The following is a 14,693-nucleotide window of genomic DNA, read 5'->3' as shown; positions in this document are numbered from 1 at the left end:
ATTCCAGGTGGAGACAACCCTTCAACAAACACAAATTACAGGTAAGATAAGCGTTTGGATGGGAGGTAGTATAATGGAGTATTAGGAGGAGAGGCGAGAGAGTGACAGTGGTACTACTAGTAAACTCCTAGGACTCTTGATTATGGAAACTCTGTGACAGGCATTTAACTTTGGAAAACATTTGGCCAACTACAGGTTGCTTTTGCTTTGCAGAAAATCCACGCCGGGAAACTCCAGTTGGGGCCCAGCTGCAGAACGCTTTAGGACACTGTGAATTCCAGGTGGAGACAACCCTTCAACAAACACAAATTACAGGTAAGATAAGCGTTTGGATGGGAGGTAGTATAATGGAGTATTAGGAGGAGAGGCGAGAGAGTGACAGTGGTACTACTAGTAAACTCCTAGGACTCTTGATTATGGAAACTCTGTGACAGGCATTTAACTTTGGAAAACATTTGGCCAACTACAGGTTGCTTTTGCTTTGCAGAAAATCCACGCCGGGAAACTCCAGTTGGGGCCCAGCTGCAGAACGCTTTAGGACACTGTGAATTCCAGGTGGAGACAACCCTTCAACAAACACAAATTACAGGTAAGATAAGCGTTTGGATGGGAGGTAGTATAATGGAGTATTAGGAGGAGAGGCGAGAGAGTGACAGTGGTACTACTAGTAAACTCCTAGGACTCTTGATTATGGAAACTCTGTGACAGGCATTTAACTTTGGAAAACATTTGGCCAACTACAGGTGAATCAACACGATGACAGTGTTCCGTAAAACAAACTTACTTCAAAACCACCACCCACCAGGCTCAAAAGTAGTAAAAAACAGCTATGCTCAGATAAAGTTTGAAAAAGTATATTTTTATATCCCTAACAAAATAAACTCCCGCAAGACCCTCCCTAACCCCAACAAATAAATAGTCCATCAAAAGTCCCCAAAAACCCCAACTCCCAATTCCCACCCCCCAAAAGTCTCTAAAAAAGGGGCAAGGGACACTCTACGGATGCAGGTTGTTGAATTTGGCCTCCAGGGCATCAAACTTCTCCTGGATGATGGCTTGATCTAAACGGAGGCCCTCCACCAGAGTCTGATACTCCTTCCATCTCTGGACCTCCGCCTCTAGGTTGGACACTCTGCGGAGTGCAAGGCGCAAGCGAGCCTTTACAATACTGTGAGGAGGTGCAGCCTTTGCTGCTCGGCGGTGGCGTCTTCCAGCACGGCTCCGGTTGGCTGGAGCACTGCGCTTACCGGCAGAACGTGGGGTCACGGAGGAGGATGCAGAAGATGTTACACTGGAGTGCGTGTCGTCCCCCTCCATTTCCACCAGCCGGCGATATTGCGCAACAGTGGCATCCAGCCTCCGTTGCCGGGCAAGTACAGCCCGCATACTCCTGCTCGGTTTCCATGTTTTGGTATTACCAACTATAAGAAGAAAGAAAAACATAATCTGTAACGAATGCTCTTTAAAAATATGATTAACACAAAATGATTCAGCAGGAAGTTGTGTCACAGTACAACTAGCAACTAGCCAGCGCAGTACAAAACTATTGAGGCCAGTATCATGGGCGTCCGCATGGAGGGGCAAGGGGGGGGCGCTTGAATCACCATTTCCCTTCCCACAACTCACTTGTATCCTTGGTTTGGTGCTCTTTCATATGAAAGAGATCTGGCAGAAGTGAGTGACTTTTCCTCTGAGCCGTTAACCACACCAGCAACCGTATCATCTGCACCAGGCCCAGGCGATATGTCTCTATCTCTCTCTCTGTCTCCCTCTGTCTCCCTCTACCTCGCTATCTCTCTCTCTGTCTCCCTCCCTCACCCTCCCTCTGGCTCCCTCCCTCTCTCTCTCCTTCTGTCTTCCTCTCTCTCTGCCTCTATCTGTCTGTCGGTCCCAGCCTGCTGTAATTACCATATTGTAATTTGTCACTGGTCCAGCACTGGATACACATCATATGCTATCTAAGAGTCAGATAGTACCATGATCCAGCTTACCTGTACTCCACACCACCGCTGCCTGCTTCCTCACAGTCTGATTGTCCACTTGCGCCGCATCCTCCCCAGAGTCGCCCTCAGACTCCGAGTCGATGACGATCACGTCCGAGCTGGCCCCGCCACCAGCTGTTCCACCTAAAAAATATATTTAAGACTGTTAGATTACACCACTCACTAGTATTTGGTCTAGGAATGAAGAAGTTTGAAAACAGAAAAAATAATTGACTGTCTACTCTAGTCTAAAGTAAAAATGTCCCTCCTTCCAGGGAAGGCTGTTGTCTTGCTGCACTTTTTTGTCACAATTGATGAATGCTTGCTTAATTTTAACACACATCTTTTTTCTCTGAACAGACAGACGCTGGACTTCTACGGACAAGAGCAACCAACTAAACCAGGTGAAAGCTCGGCTCGACCACAAGACATGTGTTCCATTACTCATCAACTCAGCACCAAGCACTTTTCCTTTTCCAGCTAACTTTATTTTAATATATGTGTTTACTTTTACTTTTTTTAATAAAGCTTTTAAACTTGAATAGACTCTGTGGTTTTTGGTCCTCCAAGCTAGAGTGACTGAGAGAAAGGTTTTGTAATTTTTGCAAGGAGGAGTCCGTGCCGCTGACACTACCGAGTTTATACTATAGTATACAGTGTGCCAAACACGCCACTCTGAAATATTATTACTCTGGTCTTTGGTGTCCATAGTAAGGTTTGTGGAGAATTGTCCCTGCAACAGTAGTATTATTGATTTAGCTCCTATCTAAACACTGTTTCGAAAATTTAAATTAGGAACGCTTGGACAACAATAGGTCCTCTATATTTAAATGAAAACTTACTGGGGCCAGCAAAGGAGCACTCGCCGCCCTGGCCTGCATCATCCTCCTCCTTTGGAGCCACTGCATCCGCTGTTTCTGTCCGCTTGCCCCTGGGCGGACCTGACGTACAACATGAAAGAAAGAACAGAAAAAAATGATGATTGCTGCTTGTCGATGTCCTTGTCAACCAAATCAAACATTTAGAAAGAACAAGAACCAACTATTTTAGCCAAAAAGAGGGCTACAAAGGAAGGACTGCACCTGAGCCTCTACTCAGTCATTTAGGACAATGATGCGTCACTGAAACCCTGCGCCTGCATGAAGCAGGCTTACGGCTTGATGCAGCATTGCTGGAGCTGCGCCATCGTTGCAACGCAACTCCATCAATGAGCCGCCTTTACGGCACCGATGCGTAACGCTTCGGTGACGTTTTGGCACCATGGCGTGCCGCATTGAAAATACGGCGCACCATGGGTGGTGCTGGCGTGCCTCACACTTTGCAGGGATGCACAGGTAATGCACTTAGGGGCATACTTACGAGTTCTGGGCTGCACACCTCCAGAGGTGCACCAGAACAAAATGCGTAACTCAAAACTAACCTTGCGTCACGGCAGATGCGCCGCAATTACAATGCGGCAAACCCTGGCGCAAGGGTAGGCAGATGCGTGATGCATCTCGTGACGAAAGAGGGGCGCATCTCTAGAGTCGCGTCGCAGGCGCGATGCAACTATAGCAATGCTCAGGGATGCCCAATACTCAACATACCGCATCAGTCCTTACGCCTGCTTCAAGCAAGCAGGCATAAAGAATTGACGTAGCAGCGTCGCGGAAGTGCCTGCGTTAAATCTTGTAGATTTCACGCAGGCACTTTTGCGAGGCGCACATCTGCCTGACCGCCACCCCCCCCCCCCTCCCCCTGCGTGGCAACGCACCCATTGTGGCGCAGGCCCAGGTCTTAACGTGGCGCATCTCCTTAGAAGCATCACGTTGTACATGACTCGCTGGGATGCGCCCCGTTTACGTCGCTGTGCGTCAGGTAAGGCAGCGTAAACGTGGCGCAAGGGGCTTGTAAATCTGCCCCTTTGTGTCTAGCATTACGCAGTTCTGTAAAGTACACTCATACATTACTCAGCCCAATTAAATGAACACAAAATAGAAAACAAATAAGCAGTGGCACCGCCACAGAGAAAGAGAGCAGTGCACCTGAAATGCACAGAAGATTTTGAAATATTAATTTAGCTCTCCTATCAATGTAATCAGCAGCATTATTGTTCTTTGTAAAAAAGTTAAAGCAAACATTTGCAATATTAACACACAGAGCAGGAGAAAAAACAGAGTAGTGAGTGATGAAAAAATTGCTACTACTACTCACCAAGCCCGGGGACCTCCACTCCCAGCAGATCGAGCAGGTCGTGCTCCCGCTCCAGAATATCAGTCCAGCGGTGGGTCACCTGATTATAGGTGCGCTGGACCCCCGTGATCTTAAAAAGGGCCCGGCACACCTGCCCCCACCGCTTCCGACGCTCCTGGCTGTTGGTATAACCGGCAGCAATCCTGCCGCCTGCTGCGATGGTCCTCGGGAGACGGCGCTGCACAAAATAAACGAGTGTGCCCACCTCCTCAGGGCTGAAGATCTCCCTGGGCACCACCATTTCCGCCCTCAAGCGGCCACACGGGAGCCGGGCACGGGCTGCGGTGCCCGGCTTGGGCAGCTTGACAGCTGTCTTCACCATGTTCTGGGCAGGTAAGGAGATAAAATGAAAAAGAATAGGAGTAGAGAAGAAGGAAATAAAAGTTTAAAAAGTACTTGAAAAGTAAACAAAAGTAGCCTAAAACACAAAAATATAGACCTAAAAAACAAGAGGGATAGAAAAAAAGTTTAATAGATCAAAAACAAAATAAAATAAGCAAAGGATGGCAGAGATATACAGAGGATAGAAACACCATGCCCAGACACATAGGAATGAATGAAAAACAAGATGGCGGCCGATCACGTGAGCGTAAGTAGGTTCTCACGCGATTTCTCTCGCGAACTCGTGCGAACTTGTATTCGCAAGGCGCTCATCGCGCGAGACTACACATAGCGGGCGGAAACGGAAAAACGTCACGCAAACAAAATGGCGGCGCCCAGAAACCTTGGGGTAACTCGCACGAGCTCGCGGCTTACACGATCGATTTCGCACGACGCCGCGCCTCGCGAATAGTGCGAAATTACCGAAAAACGAGTTTTGCAAAAGGAAAAGCTATGAGCAGGTGCAAAAGTTCAACCTCATCATTTGTAACCATTCCCTGTAGTGCTTCCTGAAGGGGCCATCCAGAATTCGGTTAGGTTCCTGTTAAAAAAAAATTACATTGCAACAAACAGGAAAAGGAAAGGAAAGGGAGCAGACAAGCAGGTGCCAGCCTTCATTAATGTCAGTTGGGGCAGGGCAGGTGTTGTTGTAATTTAATTATGCAAAACTTAAGGCACTTAGCAGGTGTGCTTTGCTTTGCCACAATAATGTACACTCACTGGTCAACCAGAGGGTGCTGTGATGACACCGAGGGTGGCATGGGTGTGACAGCCAGAGGGTGGCATGGGTAAACCAGAGTGCCAGTGTTGACAGAGGATGGCAGTGCTTTGTTTGCCCCAATAATGTACACTGGTGAACCAGAGGGTGCTGTGATGATACAGAGGGTGACATGGGTGAGCCCGAGGGTGGCATGGGTGAACAAAGAGAGTGCCAGTGGTGACAGAGGGTGGCAGTGATGAAGAAAGGCTTGCAAACAGGCTGGGCACGTAGAAACAACAAGTTCGCAAAACTGGCGACCGGACAAGTAAGTTTGCAATTTGCGAAATTGCACAAAACCCTCGCGAACTTGCAGAAACCCGTGCGAACACCCCAAAAAATAAAATCCGCAAAATCCGCGAGGATTCCCGGATTTTGCGGATTTTCGCAATCCGCAAATCCGCAAATCCGCAAATTCGCGGATTGCGAATCCGCAAAATCCGCCCATGCCTACACATAATAAAATAGAATGAACAGCGAGATCCCATGGGACCAGGCAATTAAAAACAACAATAAATAAGTCTGTGTATCATCTGTAGTCACAATAAACGTTTAGGTTCATTTTTAGGTCTCGTCTGATCCAGCGCATGCGCTGCCCTGGCGAGACATTTAGTAAGGGCTTCCAAAAATGCTACCATGGCCGACCTACAGCTTGTGTGCATGTGCACGGGCGCACGCTTATGAGCTGAGGCGTCAAATGGCTTTCCTTGTCATGCTCATTAAGCGCATTCCTCACTGCGCTTGATTGAGATCGCAATCACTTTCACTTTCGCAGCCACTTTGATGTTCTCAATGAGCCGCGCGGCCAATGCTGGTAAGATTTGAGAACAACCTGTTACAAACTTTACTGGGATCAAAAACACCTCTAACCTCCCACATGCTCTATGCCCACTTGTTTATTCCTCTTTTCAAATTGGTACTCTCCCTTTCTAATTGAGGCACAATTACTTTACTGAAGAGAAATTAATTAGCGTCATTAATGCAGTAATTGGTTCAGCAATAATTCAAGATTGTCATTTACAAGGAGTTGTGCCCTAATACAACATGCCAAATGTGAGAACCTGTACAGCAGCAGTCTGTGTTGCCCCATCCGCACCTTCAATTTTGCCCCCTTGCTCTAGCTTTAAAAAAATGCTTTTGCACATTTTTTATTTTTTGTTGCTGATGTAACTCTAAAAAATAACTGCTGCAATGCGCAGACAGCCAAACCATTGTTCGTGCCAATGGCCATCAAAAAAGGGCACGCGCCAAGATGCAGTTTTAGAAAGCACTCCTACTTTTTGCCAGTAACCTTTGAACTCAGTTCTGGCCCCAGGCTAGATTGTGGCTGTTTTTTTCCTACAAGCCAACCATAACCAATCTCGATGAACAGATTGGGCTTCACGGCAGGCGCTCTCCTGGACGCTCAGGATTCTACTGCCTCGGTTCAGAATCAAAAAAGAGGCCTGCAGTCCTATTTTTCATTCATGTAGACTGTTTCACGTTCAAACCTTTTTACAGTGATAAGCAAATAAATATTCACAATTCGGTCATGTCATGTACCTCCCCTGCCAAATATTGACCACCTCTTAGGAATGGTCTGCCCAGAACCAAGACTCAAGTAGACAGTATAGTGCAAAGCAGTACTGAAGAGGGAAGCCACACTTTTCAGCACCTTTAGCAGAAGTTCAGAAGGCAATACCTTTTTATTTAAATGTGCATCGCTTCTCTGTTCCTGCTGAACAAGTCTTTGCTTCTGCTCTGCTCAATAAACTTTGTCTGTTGAGTGCTTGCTATACATCTAAACTTCTCCTTGTTTGCATGGTATCACCCTCGTTGGACTCTGTTCTGTTCAACCCTCTCCAGGCTCATCTCCACCCTCCAAGCAATCGTCATTTCTCGTAGAGATTTCACTGGGACACCCACCCTGAAAACCTTGCTCACTTACTAAAAATGTATAGTGTCTGTTTATTTCAGTGGGTTTAACCCTCCTCCCACTGCACTCAACAACTCAATCAACAAACATTGGCATAGCCAATAGGTCTCGCTATTGGGGCCTTATGAGTGTTTATCCATGCAACAAATAATGTTGGCGCACCAAGGATATTGTGCTGCATATCTAAATACTTATAAGGTCTCAAAAGCGAGACCTATTGGCTATGCCAATGCTTGTTTATTTTGTTTTTCAGTTTTTTTAAGCGGTTTGAGTTTTTAAACTATGATGGCCATAGGCTTGATAATTTTCGGGATATACAATCCCCTCTCAAGCTTGCTCTATAGAAGGAAATGTGGCATGTAAGGTCCAATATACCTGAGCTGAGCTGGGCTAAGCCAAGGCCTGAAGTATGCCTCTGTCTACTATCCAAATATGTACCTGTTTCTGTTCAGAAGTACATTAGCGTACATTGATAATACAGAGATGTACCCAGAACAACATTTATTAGATCCTAGACTGTTTCAAGATGCCAGCCACCTATATATACACATACACAAGTGTAAGAGAAGGCAGTTTTTATGCTTATGGAATTTTTGCCTTTCCATATATTTATGTACACAGCTGATAATTAGGCACTAGAAGTTTAGTAGGTTAAACGCTTTGGGATGCCCAAAATCAGTAAAAAAACAGAGCTGCACCTTCAATCAAACCATGTAAGGTGGCTGCCACTTTCTAGTAATCCTCGAGATATGAGCAGACACAAGTTTCCATTTTCCACACACTCGAGTCCATTCAAGGACTAAAGACAGGCTAAAGGCTAACAGACACATGCATGAAGCTAGGATTTTGCGAGTCCTTAATTGTGATTATTAAGGAATCGCAATTAAGGACTCGCAAAAGCCTCTGCATGTAGGAATCGCTATAGAAATAGCAATTCCTACACATTCCTTATTTGTGAGTCACAAATTGCGATTCGCAAATAAGGAATGGCTTCCCATTAATTCCTATGGCCTACAGGCAGCCCATAGGAATGAATAGGAAATTACGCATGCAGTTTCAAGGGTGCAAGGGTGACAAAAGGACACCCTGTTGCACCCCATAAATGGATCTGTGCACAAATGTTGCATATACACATGTCCCAGGGACATGTGTGTGTGTAACCTACAACTTTGAAAAATGCACTTTAGTGCATTTTTAAAAGTTTTAGCAAATTACCATAAAGTTCAACTTCATGGTAATTTGCGACCCCTAGTAGCGAAATTGCTACTTTAAAGTGGTTTTTGCATTGCATTTAAGGAATCTCACAATGGAATTCCTTAAATGCAATAGCAATTTGAGAACTCGCAATTAATTGCGAATTGTCAAATTGCATGGGCCTTGACCCTTGATGCATCGTAAAAGCTAATTTTGCGATCGTAAATGGCAGATTTTTGCGCATAGCACAGTTTGCGATCGCAAAAAGCTTTGATGCATGTGCCTGTAAGTATATAACATAACCAGGGGGCGGACTGAGCTCTTTCCGGCTTAAAAATCACAGCAGTTAGGTCAATAAGGAGGAAGGTAGTACCTACCCTTATATCACAACAAATGATATCTGGGGGTCAAAAAAAGGAAAAAAGAGTTCAACAGTAAGAACCACAATACCAAAATGCACAGGCTAGTATCAGTGAGAAATAATAGTTAAAGAGTGGTCAAGTCAAGACTCAAGAGTACTAGGAGAAAAATATAGTTCCCATCAGAAGCCACACTGTACCGCCCTTGTTGTCATCATATGGGATCTCCTTACCCAGGAGACAAGACGGCCGGTAAGCATTACCGTGACCGAAATGTGGTATGAGGGCAGATCAGAGGAGTGTGGTAGTGGCTAATGAAAAAAGCAGTGTAAGGTGATTTGAAGTGGAGAAGTGAAGGGTACTAAAATTAGGTGAATGGGTGGAAAAAAGCAATTTATTAGTAACCCCCAAACCCTAAGGTTAAAAAGGCAGGTGTGGGTGCAGGTTTTAAATAATAACCGCACTTATAGGTGGTCGACATGTTTCAGCATATTATAAGATTTTCTCAATGCATTCCTCAGGACCTATAAATAATACACTACTGCTTTTAGAAAAATAAATAAATTAGGAAAATATCACCTGGAAATCCAGGCGTACTCAACCATATACTGTCAGTGCAACGGTAAGGGATCCAACATGTAAAACAAACAAACAGATAAACAAATAGAACACAAAGAGTTATTCACATCCTTATTGTTTGTATTCATAGTAGCATTCCAATATATGCAATCATGCCTGATCATTATTTCAGGTATGCACTCACCCTTGCGTGTAGGCTGAGGAGCTTCACCCCACCTGGCTGCAGCGCAGGTAAAAGGGAGCGCCGCTCTGTGAGAAATCACATAATGATTGTAGAGCGGTTAGTGGTATGACACTGACTTATTTAAATGGCAAAATATACTTTGAGATGTGAGGTTAACTAAGCCTCTTGAAACCAGGCCGGGCGTAAACGCCCCACTCTGTCAAAACCCAAGAGCGAAGACCACCCTGTAAGGGCAGCAAGTTCAAAGGAGCCGATCCGTGTCAATTAAATTTAGCAGACACACAAGGAATGAGCTTCAAGATAACATTAACAATGGCGGGATAATATCTGGCAGTAAACCCGCACAAGATGAAGAGAAGCGCACGGGAAATGCTACGCGTGTCAATTAAATTTAGTGGACACACACGGAATAAGCTTCAAGGTAACATTAACAATGGCGGGATAATATCTGGCAGCTAACACGCACAAGATGAAGAAAAGCGCACGAGAAGTGCTACGCGTTGTTGACTGTGCGCTGGCCTCTAGAGGCGTGTGAGCGCAGCGCGAGGCTGCCGAATGTAACGCATATTGCGGTGACTCACCTAACCGTCGGCGTCTCCAGGCAGTCTTCAGTACTGCTCGGGGGGGCGCCGACCGCCGAATGTGCTGGTATTTTGTATGTTTACACGTCAAACGTGATGTCAATAGTCACGTGACGGCGGAATCCCTGGGACTTGTAGTCCACTATTCAGTATTGTCTCTGTACGATCAAAATAGAGTCACAATGGCCTAAGGTGCCCTGATGCGCTATGAATTACAAAAGTGTAATTACACATAAGGGTTTATATTAATGTTAGTTGTTGGGAGGAACAGAATTACCAGATTTATAAGGCGCTACCGAAATTTGGCTGCCTTAGATGCAATATTATTATGTGGACAGAGTCACAAAGGCATACAACCCAGGATTGCGAATGGTTGTAAAAAATTACAAATAAGTGTTTATGATATATAACGCTATTGGAAAAAGCATGGTTATCAGTATTATGAAGCGCTGTTTAACTCTGGCTTTCTTAGATGGACATTGTTTAGTGTGTATTAACCCTTGCGTTGGATTACCAACAGGTATTTCCAATAAGTATGTATTTTCAGGCAGTGCAAAAATGGTAATTATTTTCATAAGCAATGCAAACGCGTCAGTAGGAGGAACACAATACTTGCAGCCATTCAGAGGGACATCCAGGGTATGGGCTCATTAAGGCCCTCCTTATCACTGTTAAGGCGATATACCCATTTTTGTTCTATCTTGAACAGGAAACGGCTTGTATCTGCACATGAATCTGGAATGTGCGGTTGTTCAAGGACTGTCCAGTAAAAATCTTCGGGACCGTGGCCCTTCTCCAGGAAATGTGCGGTCAGTCTGGTCGCTTGCTTGCGGCACCGCACTGTGCTCTTATGTTCCTGGATACGTGTGCGTACCTTCCTGGTAGTCATACCGACATATCGCAGTTCGCAAGGACATTTGATCAAATAAATCAAGTTACTGCTGTTACAATTAGTAAACTTGTTTTGTGTCCATGGGCGATTAGTGCCAATGTCGACTGTAGTAGATTTACTAGTCTGGGGACAGACAGAGCAGTTGCCACATGGATGGTGGCCAACCACAGCTGGTAGATCCCAAAGGGTACCCACTTGTCTCCCTTCTTTGCTGCGTGGGCGTGTATGAACCAGTTGATCCTTCAGATTTAGTCCTCTCTTGTATGCGAACATAGGCAGTGGAATATCATCACCGCCGGTATTGAGGATGGACCAATGTTTCTTGATAATTTTCTGCAACTGGTTCGATCGGCTGTTAAAGGTGTTGACAAAGGCTATCCGATCTGTTTTTTCTTTAGGAGGGTTGATAGCAAGTAGGGCATCCCTATGATTATTTGAGGCCCGCTTTTTAGACCTACGAATAATTTTCTTAGGGTATTGTTTCTCCTTTAGTTGTTCCTCAAGGTTTTTAGAGTGTGCTTCGAAAGATTCTTTCTTAGAACAGTTTCTTTGTACCCTTAGGAACTGGCCAAAAGGTAAGTTGTCCCTCAAGGCCCGTGGGTGGCAGCTGTCATATCTCAACAACGCGTTCCTGGCCATGGGTTTGCGGTATAGTTCTGACTCGATGCCGGTAGAAGTGGCGTGCAGTCTCAGATCAAGGAAAGCCAGTGATGTTCTGCTGTGCTCAATGGTGAATTTCAAAAATTGGTTCTCATTGTTCAACCACCCGTGAAATGATATCAGTTGTTCCTCGGTGCCACGCCATACCACCAGGATGTCATCAATGTAGCGTTTCCACACATATATTGATGACAGGTATGGGTTGGTGGTGGCAAATACATTCTGTTGTTCAAAATGGTGGACATACAAGTTCGCCAGGCTCGGCGCGAAAACACTGCCCATACTAGTCCCGGACGTTTGTAAATACAGAGTATCTTCAAACCGGAAGTAATTTTCTTTCATTGCAATTTCTGCTAATTGCATTATAAAGGGTATTGGTGTCATCGATTGATGGTTATTCTGCTCCAAGAGTGCTCCCACTACTTCTAGAGTCTCAGTTTGAGGGATCGATGTGTATAAAGATTCGACATCGAACGATACCAGAATGTCAGTTTCGATGTTATATTGTATCGTGGGCAGGAGTCTTAGTACGTCTTTGGTGTCTTGGAGAAAGGTGGGCATCGCTTTGACCATCGGGTTAAGGAAGTGGTCTACAAAGGTAGAAAGGGGTTCCAATACTGACCCAATGCCGGAGATAATAGGCCTACCAGGTGGTGGCCTAGTTGGCTTATGGACTTTGGGCAGGCAGTAAAAGTAAGGGATTGTAGGGTGTTGTGTGACCAAATACTGTCCCTCCTGTGAGGTTATCCATCCCTCGCTCGTGGCTTCTTCTACTAAAGCACTGATTCTATTTTGTAGATCCTCAGTAGGATCCAATCTCAGTGGTAAGTAGGATCTGCGGTCGCTGAGTTGCCGCAGACACTCATTTCTGTACATTGTGGTGTCCAAAATCACAGTTGCTCCGCCTTTGTCGGCCGGTTTGATAGTAATGCTTTCGTTAGAGGTGAGTGAGCGCAAAGCTTGCTGTTCATCTCTGGAGAGATTCATAAATGTTTTGACATCTCGTTTGTATAGATCCGTGACATCCTTTTCAACAGCCGTTTCAAAGGTCAGAACTTTAGGTGGAACTGTGGCACTAGGTGGATTAAACGAAGAAGGTCTCTTTAAACCAGTGTTGTTATCCACGGCGATGTGTTCCAAGGTGGTCGGTTTTGCGAAAAAATAGTGCAGCCTTATCTTCCTGAACAGTTTGGATAGTTCAATTTGGGCCACGAAAGGATCACCTTTTTGAGTGGCCACGAATCCCAAACCTTTATCCAGGAGGAGTTCCTCATTGGTAGACAAGGTGTGTGAACTGAGGTTGATCACGATGCCGGCTGGTTGCTTGTTCCCGCAGCGTCTTGGGGAACTTTCTTCCCGCTGCGTAAATCCATTCTCGATTGTTGTGGCACGTTCGTGTCGGTGTTCCAATGTACTTGTTGCACTACTCCCTGTCTCCTCCTGCCTCGGCCTCGTCTCTGGCCAAAGCCTAAAAAAGGAAATGATCCCGGGCCTTGTTGCATCTGTGGTGGATAGAAGGGCGGCCCCATTTGTGGAGGGCAGTTTGGACCCATCATCCATGGATTAATAGGCCACCATGGTTGGTGGTTGCCAAAGTTTTGTGGTTGGTTTCTCCAGTTTCTCTTATTGCCACGACCCCGCTGGGCTTGATTGGATGATCCGGTTTGTGATGCATCTGAATCACTGGATGTCCCATCTGAACTGGAAGTACCATAGTTGGAACCTCCTTTTTTACCACTGCGACTAAATGTAGGTGCTGTATAACTGTCACTGCTGTAAGGGTATATTGTCTCCATTGAGAATTTCGCCAAGTCTTTTTTAAACTTCTCTAATTTTATGGATAAGATGGATTCCTTGAAATCCTTGTTGGTCTTATCCGTGTCATCCTGTCCCTTTTTAAACTGTCCACTTTTTAGAGAGGCTTTTATCTGGCCTTCGAGGACCTGGATCTCAATCAAGATGGTATCCGCGACCCTTTTCGGATTGGGCTATGATAGCCTGGAGGTGTACGAGAGACTGGCTAGTCCTGATAATCAAAACCGCGAAAAGGAGGTTCCAACTATGGTACTTCCAGTTCAGATGGGACATCCAGTGATTCAGATGCATCACAAACCGGATCATCCAATCAAGCCCAGCGGGGTCGTGGCAATAAGAGAAACTGGAGAAACCAACCACAAAACTTTGGCAACCACCAACCATGGTGGCCTATTAATCCATGGATGATGGGTCCAAACTGCCCTCCACAAATGGGGCCGCCCTTCTATCCACCACAGATGCAACAAGGCCCGGGATCATTTCCTTTTTTAGGCTTTGGCCAGAGACGAGGCCGAGGCAGGAGGAGACAGGGAGTAGTGCAACAAGTACATTGGAACACCGACACGAACGTGCCACAACAATCGAGAATGGATTTACGCAGCGGGAAGAAAGTTCCCCAAGACGCTGCGGGAACAAGCAACCAGCCGGCATCGTGATCAACCTCAGTTCACACACCTTGTCTACCAATGAGGAACTCCTCCTGGATAAAGGTTTGGGATTCGTGGCCACTCAAAAAGGTGATCCTTTCGTGGCCCAAATTGAACTATCCAAACTGTTCAGGAAGATAAGGCTGCACTATTTTTTCGCAAAACCGACCACCTTGGAACACATCGCCGTGGATAACAACACTGGTTTAAAGAGACCTTCTTCGTTTAATCCACCTAGTGCCACAGTTCCACCTAAAGTTCTGACCTTTGAAACGGCTGTTGAAAAGGATGTCACGGATCTATACAAACGAGATGTCAAAACATTTATGAATCTCTCCAGAGATGAACAGCAAGCTTTGCGCTCACTCACCTCTAACGAAAGCATTACTATCAAACCGGCCGACAAAGGCGGAGCAACTGTGATTTTGGACACCACAATGTACAGAAATGAGTGTCTGCGGCAACTCAGCGACCGCAGATCCTACTTACCACTGAGATTGGATCCTACTGAGGAT

The 14,693-nt window shown here is 45.6% G+C and overlaps 1 long non-coding RNA gene across 1 annotated transcript; it reads right to left on the bottom strand.

Moving 5' to 3' along the window:
• Positions 1–1,209: 1,209 nt before the first annotated feature.
• On the bottom strand, positions 1,210–3,072 carry LOC147732606 (uncharacterized). Its single transcript, XR_015308678.1, has 3 exons — positions 2,825–3,072; positions 1,992–2,126; positions 1,210–1,421 (listed from the first exon to the last, which is right to left on the bottom strand). It is a non-coding gene; the product is annotated as an uncharacterized LOC147732606 (long non-coding RNA).
• Between the last annotated feature and the right edge of the window lie 11,621 nt (positions 3,073–14,693).

Source organism: Lissotriton vulgaris, chromosome 2_1 (assembly GCF_964263255.1).
Source record: "Lissotriton vulgaris chromosome 2_1, aLisVul1.2, whole genome shotgun sequence".
NCBI classification, from domain to species: Eukaryota; Metazoa; Chordata; class Amphibia; order Caudata; family Salamandridae; genus Lissotriton; species Lissotriton vulgaris.
This window is presented reverse-complemented; position numbering and strand designations above follow the sequence as displayed.